Source organism: Mastomys coucha, unplaced genomic scaffold (genome assembly GCF_008632895.1).
Source record: "Mastomys coucha isolate ucsf_1 unplaced genomic scaffold, UCSF_Mcou_1 pScaffold14, whole genome shotgun sequence".
Taxonomy (NCBI): Eukaryota; Metazoa; Chordata; class Mammalia; order Rodentia; family Muridae; genus Mastomys; species Mastomys coucha.
Genome location: NW_022196896.1, coordinates 52,779,507 through 52,789,073, shown reverse-complemented (window position 1 = coordinate 52,789,073; position 9,567 = coordinate 52,779,507).

Genomic DNA, 9,567 nt, shown 5'->3' with positions numbered 1-9,567 from the left:
AAAAAAAAAAAAAAAAAAAAAAAGATTGCAAGGTACTTGATTAGTGTGTATGACTCATCTTTTATATTTTAATTTATTTTATTTGTATGAGTGTTTTGCCTGCATGTGCATATGTGAACCATGTGCCAGTAGAGGCCAGAAGAAGGCACTGGATCCCTGGAACTGGGATGTGGACGGTTATGAGCTGCCATGTAGGTTCTGGAGACTGAAAAGGGGTCTTCTGCAAGAACAACAAGTACTCTTAACCACTGGACCATCTCTGGAAACTCTCTATGACTATCTTGGACAAGAGAAAGTCTATAGTTTCTTGGGTGGTAGGGAATCAAGGCTATCAGGAACTACTGAAGAAAATGAGAACAATGAAATACCTATGACAACATATCTCAAGATCACAACAAACAGGCCTGTGCACATATAAAACAAAATTAGGTGTGGTAACACAAATGCTATGGTGAACAATAACGGGTAGAGATAATTTGCAGTGCCATGGGCTTTATTTTTGAAAGGGGTCACTTTTGAAGTGACTGAAGGTGGATGGCATGAGAGAAAAAGCACAAAAGGTCAGAGGGAAAAGAGACCTATGCAGAGTCGGGCATTGAGAAGCAACTGGGATAAGGGGAGCGTCGAGCAGGCTGGGGTGATGTAACGCTGTGTTAAGGGGTCTTCGCGAGGAGGTTAGGTCCAAGGAAGGGGTGGAGGGGTCAAAGTCGGGTCACGTAGGTCTTGCAAATGATGGTAAAGTGTATGGATACTATCCAAAATGTGATGCCGGTCCCTGGAAGATTTAGATCAGGAAATAAGAATCATCTTGTGCACATGAGTATGTGCATGCGACACATAGTTTTATTGTGGTACAATAGGCATACAAAGAATTGTGTGTATTTTGAACAGTCACTCTAGCTGATAGAGAGGGCATGTCCGTGGGAAAGCATCAAGGAAGAGGTGTGATAAAAATCTGGGAGACTGGTTAAAATTTAACTGTGTGGATGAGAGGTAGCTCAGTGGCAGAACATATGCTGAGTGTGCACCAGGTCGCAGGCATGATCCCAGCACACACGACCCATTACCCTCATTAGTCCAGGTGAGAAAGAATGCACCGTCACTGTGGCACCCTCTATCTCGTCAGGGAGCTGGACAAAACCACAACCAGAGTAAGGATCAGGAAGGAAAAAGGTGATCGAAAGACCTGGGTCAGGAGCACAGGGCAGAACAAAGGTCCTTTCTGCTAAGTGGAAGGGATGGTAGAGAACGTGTGAAGGATGCCAGCAAGTGAGGAGCTACAGCTTGTGAGTGCATTCGGGGTTCCTAATTAAACTGAGTTAATTTCCTTAGGAGAATTCTACTTGTCACAAAGAAGCAAGACATCTGCTGGGAGCGGGAGCGAAGGGAGAGACTATGCTGAAGGCGCAAAGAAAGAGGCAAAAGTGTGAAAAACTGTCACCATGAAAAGTGGGAGAATGGTATTGCCGCACCTTTAGATCTGGATCAGCGTCTTTCCAAAAATTGTGCTTTGGATAAAATGCCGTGATTCCATTGTGCGAGTCGGAGTTCCAGCTTTCTAGCCTTGAGTCCTCCTCTCTCAACCTTCATCACCGCTGCCAGCTCCCAGTGAGACCTAAACCTTATCACATGACCACATGAACGTCCCTCATAAATTCATCGGTAGGCCCTGGACTTTGACAAATGCCTCCTCCATCTCTATAGCTTATCCATTCTTACATCCTGTTGAGGTTTGGTCTTTTGCCATGTATCATAATGCTAAATACTAGTCCCCCCCCCCCCAAGGCTGGGTTGCCTCCAAGGAGAAGAGAATCTGCATGTAGACCCAAGTGACACTATGTAACCTTGCCACTCTCCCTGCCCCCAAGTTATCCCTGAGCATGCGCAATTGGTTCTCTCCTTCTGCCATATGGGTCGTGGGATCCAAGTTAGTCATCAGGCTTGGTAGCAAGCACTTTTACTGATGAGCTATCTAGTTTAACCTTATACTTAAAAAAAAAAAAAAAGCCATTTAAGGGACTGGGAAGATAGCTTAGCAGTGAAGATGTAGTGGACCTTAATTTGGTTCCCAGCATCAACGTCTGGTGTCTCACAAATGCCTGTGGCTCTGGGAGATCTGATCTCCTTGGGCATCTGCATGTGGCACACCACACACACACACACATGCACATGCACACACTAATAATAATAATAATAATAATAATAATAATAAATTACAAATAAACTGTTTTTATGAGACAGGATCTTACAATGCAGCCCTGGCTGTCCTGGAACTTGCTATGTAGACCAGGCTGGCCTTGAACTCAGAGACCCATCCACCTCTGCTTCCCGAGTGTTAGGATTAAGGATGTGTTAAATTACACTTGTTCTTGCTCCCCCCAACTCCCGCCCTTTTCCTTCAACCCTGTTGTATCAAACTTACCTTGACAATATCCCACTGAAATTACATATTGCAAAATCTGCTTGCTTTCTGCCCTGTTTAATCTGTCTGTTAGTGTTTCATTTTTTAAACCCAATTCTTCCCTAGCTGCCATTGTAGCAATCCTCTTGTTTTCCTTCTTCCTCACTGGCTGCTCTTCTGAGAGTCAGATGCTCAGGCCTGGGACTCCCCTCTTCCTTCTGTACTCACTCCTTAGTGGTCTGGTTCAGCTTCTCTGCATTCGGTGTCATATGCCTGTGTATGGCCTCCAGTTTTGTCCCCTGAACTCCAGGCTTATTCATAACGTTCTACCCAAGAGCCTTATTCAACCCTCACCTCAAATCTTCTCTGTTCCAGACTGTGATGGTTCGAATATGCTTGGCCCTGGGAGTAGCACCGGTAGGAGGTGTGGCTTTGTTGGAGGAAGTGTGTCACTGTGGGGTTGGGCTTTAAGACCCTCAGCCTAGCTGCCTGGAAGCCAATCTTCTTCTGTCTGCCTTTGGATGAAGATGGAGAACTCTCAGCTTCTCCAGCTCCACGTCTGCCTGGATGCTGCCAAGCTCCTGCCTTGATGATAATGGACTGAACCTCTGAACCTGTAAGCCAGCCCCAGTTAAATGTTGTCCCTATTAAGAGTTGCCTTGGTTGTGGTGTCTGTTCACAGCAGTAAAACCCTAACTAAGACACAGACTAACATTATGTCTGGCCTTCCAACCTGTCTTAGTCAGGATTTCTATTCCTGCACAAAACATCATGACCAAGAAGCAAGTTGGGGAGGAAAGGGTTTATTCGGTTTACTTCCACATTGCTGTTGCTCACCAGAGGAAGTCAGGACTGGAACTCAAGCAGGTCAGGAAGCAGGAGCTGATACAGAGGCCATGGAGAGATGTTCCTTACTGGCTTGCTTCCCCTGGCTTGCTCAGCCTGCTCTTATAGAACACAAGACTTCCAGCCCAGGGATGGCACCACCCACAAGGGGCCCTACCCCCTTGATCACTAATTGAGAAAATGCCCCACAGCTGGGTCTCATGGAGGCACTTTCCCAACTGAAGCTCCCTTCTCTGTGATAACTCCAGCCTGTGTCAAGACACATAAAACCAGCCAGTACACAACCCCATACCAGTCAACATTCCCTAATTCAAGATTAAAGGCAACTTCAGCTTCCAGATTTCAAAATTAATGGTTGTCTTGACTCCTCCCTGTCTCACAACCCACATCCAGTCCAGTAGAAAATCTTCCCATCTCTGACTATTGTGGGCCACCTCAAATCTTCCCTAATGGCTCCAAAGATCAATGCCTTGCACCTTGTGCATCAGTGCTTTGTACCACACCATTTTAGAAGCCTTGAGCACATTTTAAGAGAAGAGGAAGAGAATACGGGAAGCTTTCTAAGTAAAAGAACACACAATCATGGAAGAGTAAAATGATATATTGAAAGCCAGCCGGGAGTTTCATATAATGAGGGTGAGGACATAGGAGATTCAACTTAAGAAATACACAAGGGGATATTTGGTCTGGGGGTAGTGTATGTTTTATTTTGTAGATAATCAGAAGTTGCCGGGCGGTGGTGGCGCATTGAGAAGCTTGGGAAAAATCATCTTTATGCTAAGATGGAAGATAAGCTACATGAAGAACATACCTGGAGCCAGGGACCAGCCACAGGAAAAGCATCTGTTGGGCTAGTGAGGCAGCTCAGTGGTAAACGGGCTTGCCACTAATCTATGACCTGCGTGCCGTCGTCCTTGGATTTCACATGTGATAGAATCTTCTGACATGGGTGTACTTAGGTGGTGATTCCAAGACATGAGGATAGAAGATAGGAGTAACAGATACCGAGAAGAGATGATACATTTAAGTTGGGCAGAATGAGGTATGCGTATCAGGAGTTAGTAGAAAATATGTCTAAGGAGAGACTATTGTTAGTCTGGTGTGTTGGAGACTCTGAAATGAAGATTATTAGTTCAGGAGTTGCTTGGATGTGTAGCTCTGTCTATTCAGCACTGGGCTGCTCCAGGGTTGTATTCTAGGTAGGAAAAGCATTAGGTATAATATTAGGTATGTGAGAGAAAGCAGAGGCCATGAGCTGTCAGAATGGTTTGTGTCCTAGCTAGTTTTATGTCAACTTGACCCAAGTGAGAGGCATCTGAGAAGAGAGAACCTCAATTCAGAAAATGCCCCCACCAGTTTGGCCTGTGACAAATTTTCTTGATTAATGATTGATGTGGAAGATCCCAGTTTACTATGGATGGTGGTGGACCTCAGTGCTATAAGAAAGCAGGATGAGCAAGACACAAGGAGCAAGCCAGTAAGGAGCCTGCATTCCTCCATGGCTTCTGCTTCAGTTCCTGCCTCCAGGTTCTGCTCTGCTTGAGTTCCTGCCCAGACTTCCCTCAGAGATGGGCTACAAGCTGTAGAATAAAATACACCCATAGCTCCCCAAATTATTTTTGGTCATGCTGTTTTATCCCAGCAATAGAAAATCTAGCCAAGAGTTGGTCAAATGAAAACCAAAAGAGGGTGGTATCTCAGAATGCAAGGGAGGGGATTTCAAGAGAAGAGAGTTATTATTAGTAAGATACAGATTGTTTTAGCATCTCAGGCTGCCATAACAAAATGCCTCAGACTTACTCATGCAAACAAATAAACAAAAAACCTGGAAACTTATTTTCTACAGTTAAAACAAGGTTTAAAAAATTACATTTATTTGTGTGTCTGTGTCCACATGTGTGTATCCTTGTGAGAATTGGTTTTCTCCTTCTATCATATCAGTCCCTGGGATGGAACTCAGGTTGTCAGACTTAATGGGAGCCCTCTCCCTATTCCTCTCACAGATTTAGAAACGTGTGTGTGTGTGTAGCATGTATATGTGTTCTGTGTAGTGTGTCTGTAGTATGTGTGAGCATGTATGTATTTCTCTGTGTGTATGTGTTCTGTGCAGCATATGTGTAGTGTATATGTGTGTGTGTCTGTGTGTGTATAGTATGCATGTGTGTACTATGTAGTGTGTCTATGTGTCTATGTAGTGTGTATATGAATGTGGGTGTATCTCTCTGTGTGTGCATTCTATGTTGTGTATGAATGTGTAGTGTGTCTGTGTAATGTCTGTGTTCTGTGTAGTGTGTAGTGTGTCTATGTAGTGTGTGTATGAGTGCATGCGTATCTTTTTTTTTTAAAAGATTTATTTATTATTGTAAATAATTACACTGTAGCTGTCTTCAGACACACCAGAAGAAGGTGTCAGATATCATTATGGGTGGTTGTGAGCCACCATGTGGTTGCTGGGATTTGAACTCAGGACCTTTGGAAGAGCAGTCAGTGCTCTTACCCGCTGAGCCACCTCACCAGCCCCGTGCATGCGTATCTTATCTCTGTGTGTGTGTCTTGTTTGATGGATGTCTGTGTAGTGTATATGTGTATTCTGTATAGTGTGTCTGTGGAGTCTGTGTATGAGTGTGTGTGTTCTGTGTAGTATATTTACATGTAGTGTGTCTGTGTAGTGTGTTTATGAGTGTATGTATATCTCTATCTGTGTGTGTTCTGTGTAGTGTATGTATATGTAGTGTGTATATGTATGTGTCTCTGTGTGTTTGTGTGTGTCCGTGTAGTATGTGTATATGTTCTGTGTAGTGTTTGTGTGTGTGTGTATGTGTGTGTGTGTGTGTGTGTATGTGTGTGTGTGTGTGTGTAGAGGTCAGAGGATACCTAACAGGAGTCAGTTTTCTCCTTCCACCTTGTGGGTTCAGAGGATCAAGCATGGCAAAGTGCCTTCACCTGTTGAGCCATCTCACCAGCTCAGTTTACCAGTAGTTTATCTCAGTGCTTTGATAGCCAAAAATATATACTCTTGATATCAATCAACAGTTTCAATAAAAGTTAAATCAGCAGAAAGATCCATTTCAGAACTGAGTTGTTTAAAAATAGCTTGCAGTTTTGCATTTAAAAGGAACAAATGACATTATTTCCAGTCATCTTCATTAAAAATGAAGCTTCTAAAAGTGAACATTTCAGTAACTTAGTAAGTGAATTGGGAAGAAAGTGAGTCAGAAGGTTTTGTTTGAGAAATAGTCTCCTTCTGTCGCTAAGGAAGGCTGAGTGCTGGGGTAATAGATATGAGCTGTCGCCTCTGGCTCAAAAAAACCTTAAAGGTAATGCATATAGAAATAAAACGTTCTTTTATTAAAATCACAACTTAATTCAATTAATGAATAAGTTAAGATGTTTTTATTAAATAAAGTCAAAATAGCTTCAGGAAGTTCCTGAAACAGACTAGATTCACTAAACCCTTTGCTCCCCAACAGTAAATGGTAAAGACTGTTAGAGCCACTCTCAGACAAGTCCAGTCACCTGGAAGAAGCAAAGACCAGCTAAGCTGCCCAGAAGCAACAAGGACCAGCTGAACTGCTTGGAAGAGGCTCTGACCAACTGAATCCCCTAGAGAGGATCTTTCCAACCTGCCGAGCTGCCTGCAGGCTGTGCGGTATACTCCAGCCTTCCAGCTTTGGTGAGCTGCTCCTCACACTGGGGTAAGCTTTGGTGATTCAGCTGTCTTGTAAGTAACCCCTCAGCCATATTCCTGTAAATAACCCCAATAAAACTGGTATCTAGGCTTTAGTGGTATCCAGACTTTAGTCTGTAATAGCCCTCCTATCTGGGGTGAATATATGAGGATGTTGTGTCTCCCCAAGAAAAAATTATCACACAACAATGTTTTGTTTTATGTATCACTATTATTCCTAAGGTAAGTAGTGAAATAGTTAAAAAGGAAAGTTTATTTATGGTATCATATATAACTGCACCCCCTTTTTTGCTTGTCTTTAATACTCATGTGTTATCCATTTACCCCAGCACTGCAAATTACGTAGTTGGATATAGTGTATGAGAACTGAAGGAGATGAGCCTGATACAATGAAAAAATTCTGCATGTTGGCTTGAGGGAAACTTTAAAGAGTTAAATGGTACGTGGAGAATCTGAGAAATAACAGCACTTTGAGGATTTTAAGGTACCTTCAATATGATAACCTACACCAGCCCTTTTTATTAGTATATACTGTAAAGTGCATGATATGAGGGTCTCACTCTGTGTTCTATTGCTGGGAAGAGGCACCATGACCACGGTAACTCTTATGAAGGACAGCATTTAATTGGGGTTTGCTCACTGGTTCAGAGGTTCATTCCATGTGCCATGATGGGACACATTGGGCACACTGGAAGAAGTGGTGCTGAAGACGTAGCGGAGAGTTAGACATCTGGATTGGCAGGCATCACGAAGAGAGGCTGGGCCTGCCTGCCTTCAGCATTTGAAACCCAAAATTCCACCCCCCAATGGCACACTTCCCTCCATAAGACCACACCTCCTAATCCCTCTCAAGTAATGCCACTCCCTGATGACCAAGCATTCAAATCTATGAGCCTATGTGGCCATTCCCACTCAAACTGCCACAATGAGTAATTGCTATAAGCAATATTACAGAAGCAGAAGGATCTGAAGGTCAGACTATAAATACGGCCACATAATCCATGCTATAAAGAGTCTTCATCAGTTTTAGCCCAACACTAATACGATAGCTCATTTTGTGTCCCTGCCCAAGGTGACTCATCCACTGAGTCATTGTGGGCATTTAAGTTGTTTCTGTCTTGCAGTTTTAATATATATTGCATCAAGAGTCTCACTTGAATACCTTTCCAGTGGAAATATTTCTGAAGTCAAACTAAATGCAATGTTTTCAATTTGTCTGCCTAGATCTCTTTTTTTATACATACCAAAAAGGCTGATCCATTTCCAATGCAATTCCTAGGATCAGTGTATATAAACACTATTATTCACGGTCTGTGAAAGGTGAAAAGGACCCCGTGAAGCTGATCTCATGGCGGATTGCCTTTATGAACCTCATTTCCATTATCCAGCCTTCCAGTGGAAAATGTCTGATCATTTCTTAGTGAGGAAAGCTAGACAAAAGCTCAGACAGGCAGCTGAATGGATCGTCAGAGGAACTCCAGGTGGAAATAGGTTCAGGCTCTCTTACTGACATAATTGAGCTGTTTCTAGTCACCTGGAAACTCTTTAAATGTAAACAGGGCACTTGGGAGTCCATTTAGAAATTCCCAAGTGACCACTACAACCCGACATCTTTCTCTTGCCCTGTTTGATTCAGCACAAGCATTGGTGGCTGTTCCAGCCTCTTTATTTTGTGGTCAGCTGACTTGAAGGAGTTAATGCACTTTACAAAATGCCAACCTTATATTTGGAACTAATTTGCTCCCACGGCAGGATCTGGTTGATTAGAGCTTCAGCTATGTCTAAAGAAAATTCTATGTTAGCGGCATCACTGGGATGCATGCCGTCTCGCCAGGAGCCTGCGAGGAAACAGCTTGGTAGACTAAACTTACTCTCTGCCTTTTTCTTCCCAGGAACCTTCCACAAAACAGCTGGCCTTTTCTGAAATGAAGTTGACTAGCCATTTATGAGATTTAAGAAAGGATTAATTACTATTGTTGGCTGATTGGGAAGCGTTGCTAGTTTTATTTTTAAAAATCACATACAGAGAAGCATTCGTTTGGTGACTTGCTTGTAAAATTACTTTTCACTAACAATGGTTTTAGAAGATGACCATTGCACAGAAAAAAAGGCCTAGCTATTTTATTATTATTCATTTTTTAGAATGAGTCTATCCTAATCATGGTCACAAAACTACAGGATTTTGTGATTTTTTTCCAAGTGGAGGCAAGAGATGGTGACAACCTTGACCTGTAGCTTGTACAGGTATCCTTAGTAATTTTTCTAAGTGGAGTCTGAGGCTATTGTCCCTTCAGAAGCCTTCCCTTTAGGGTCAGAGATGACAAGAGATCACTGGAAATGACCACAGGGACCCCTTCCAACATCTCAGGCTCCATCCTGACTTGCAATTGGTCTTCTGACAAGAGGCCACATCTTTATCTTCAACAAAAGGACATTGTTTTCCATGTGTAAGGCAAAGGAAAATTGTTCCTATGGACTGCTATAAGGAAAAAACTTTAGAATGGGTAATTTATAAGCCAGAGAAATGCTTACACCTCTATAGATTAGAAAATTCAAAATGACGAGCCGGGCTGTGGTGGCACACGCTTTTAATCCCAGCACTTGGGAGGCAGAGGCAGGCAGATTTCTGAGT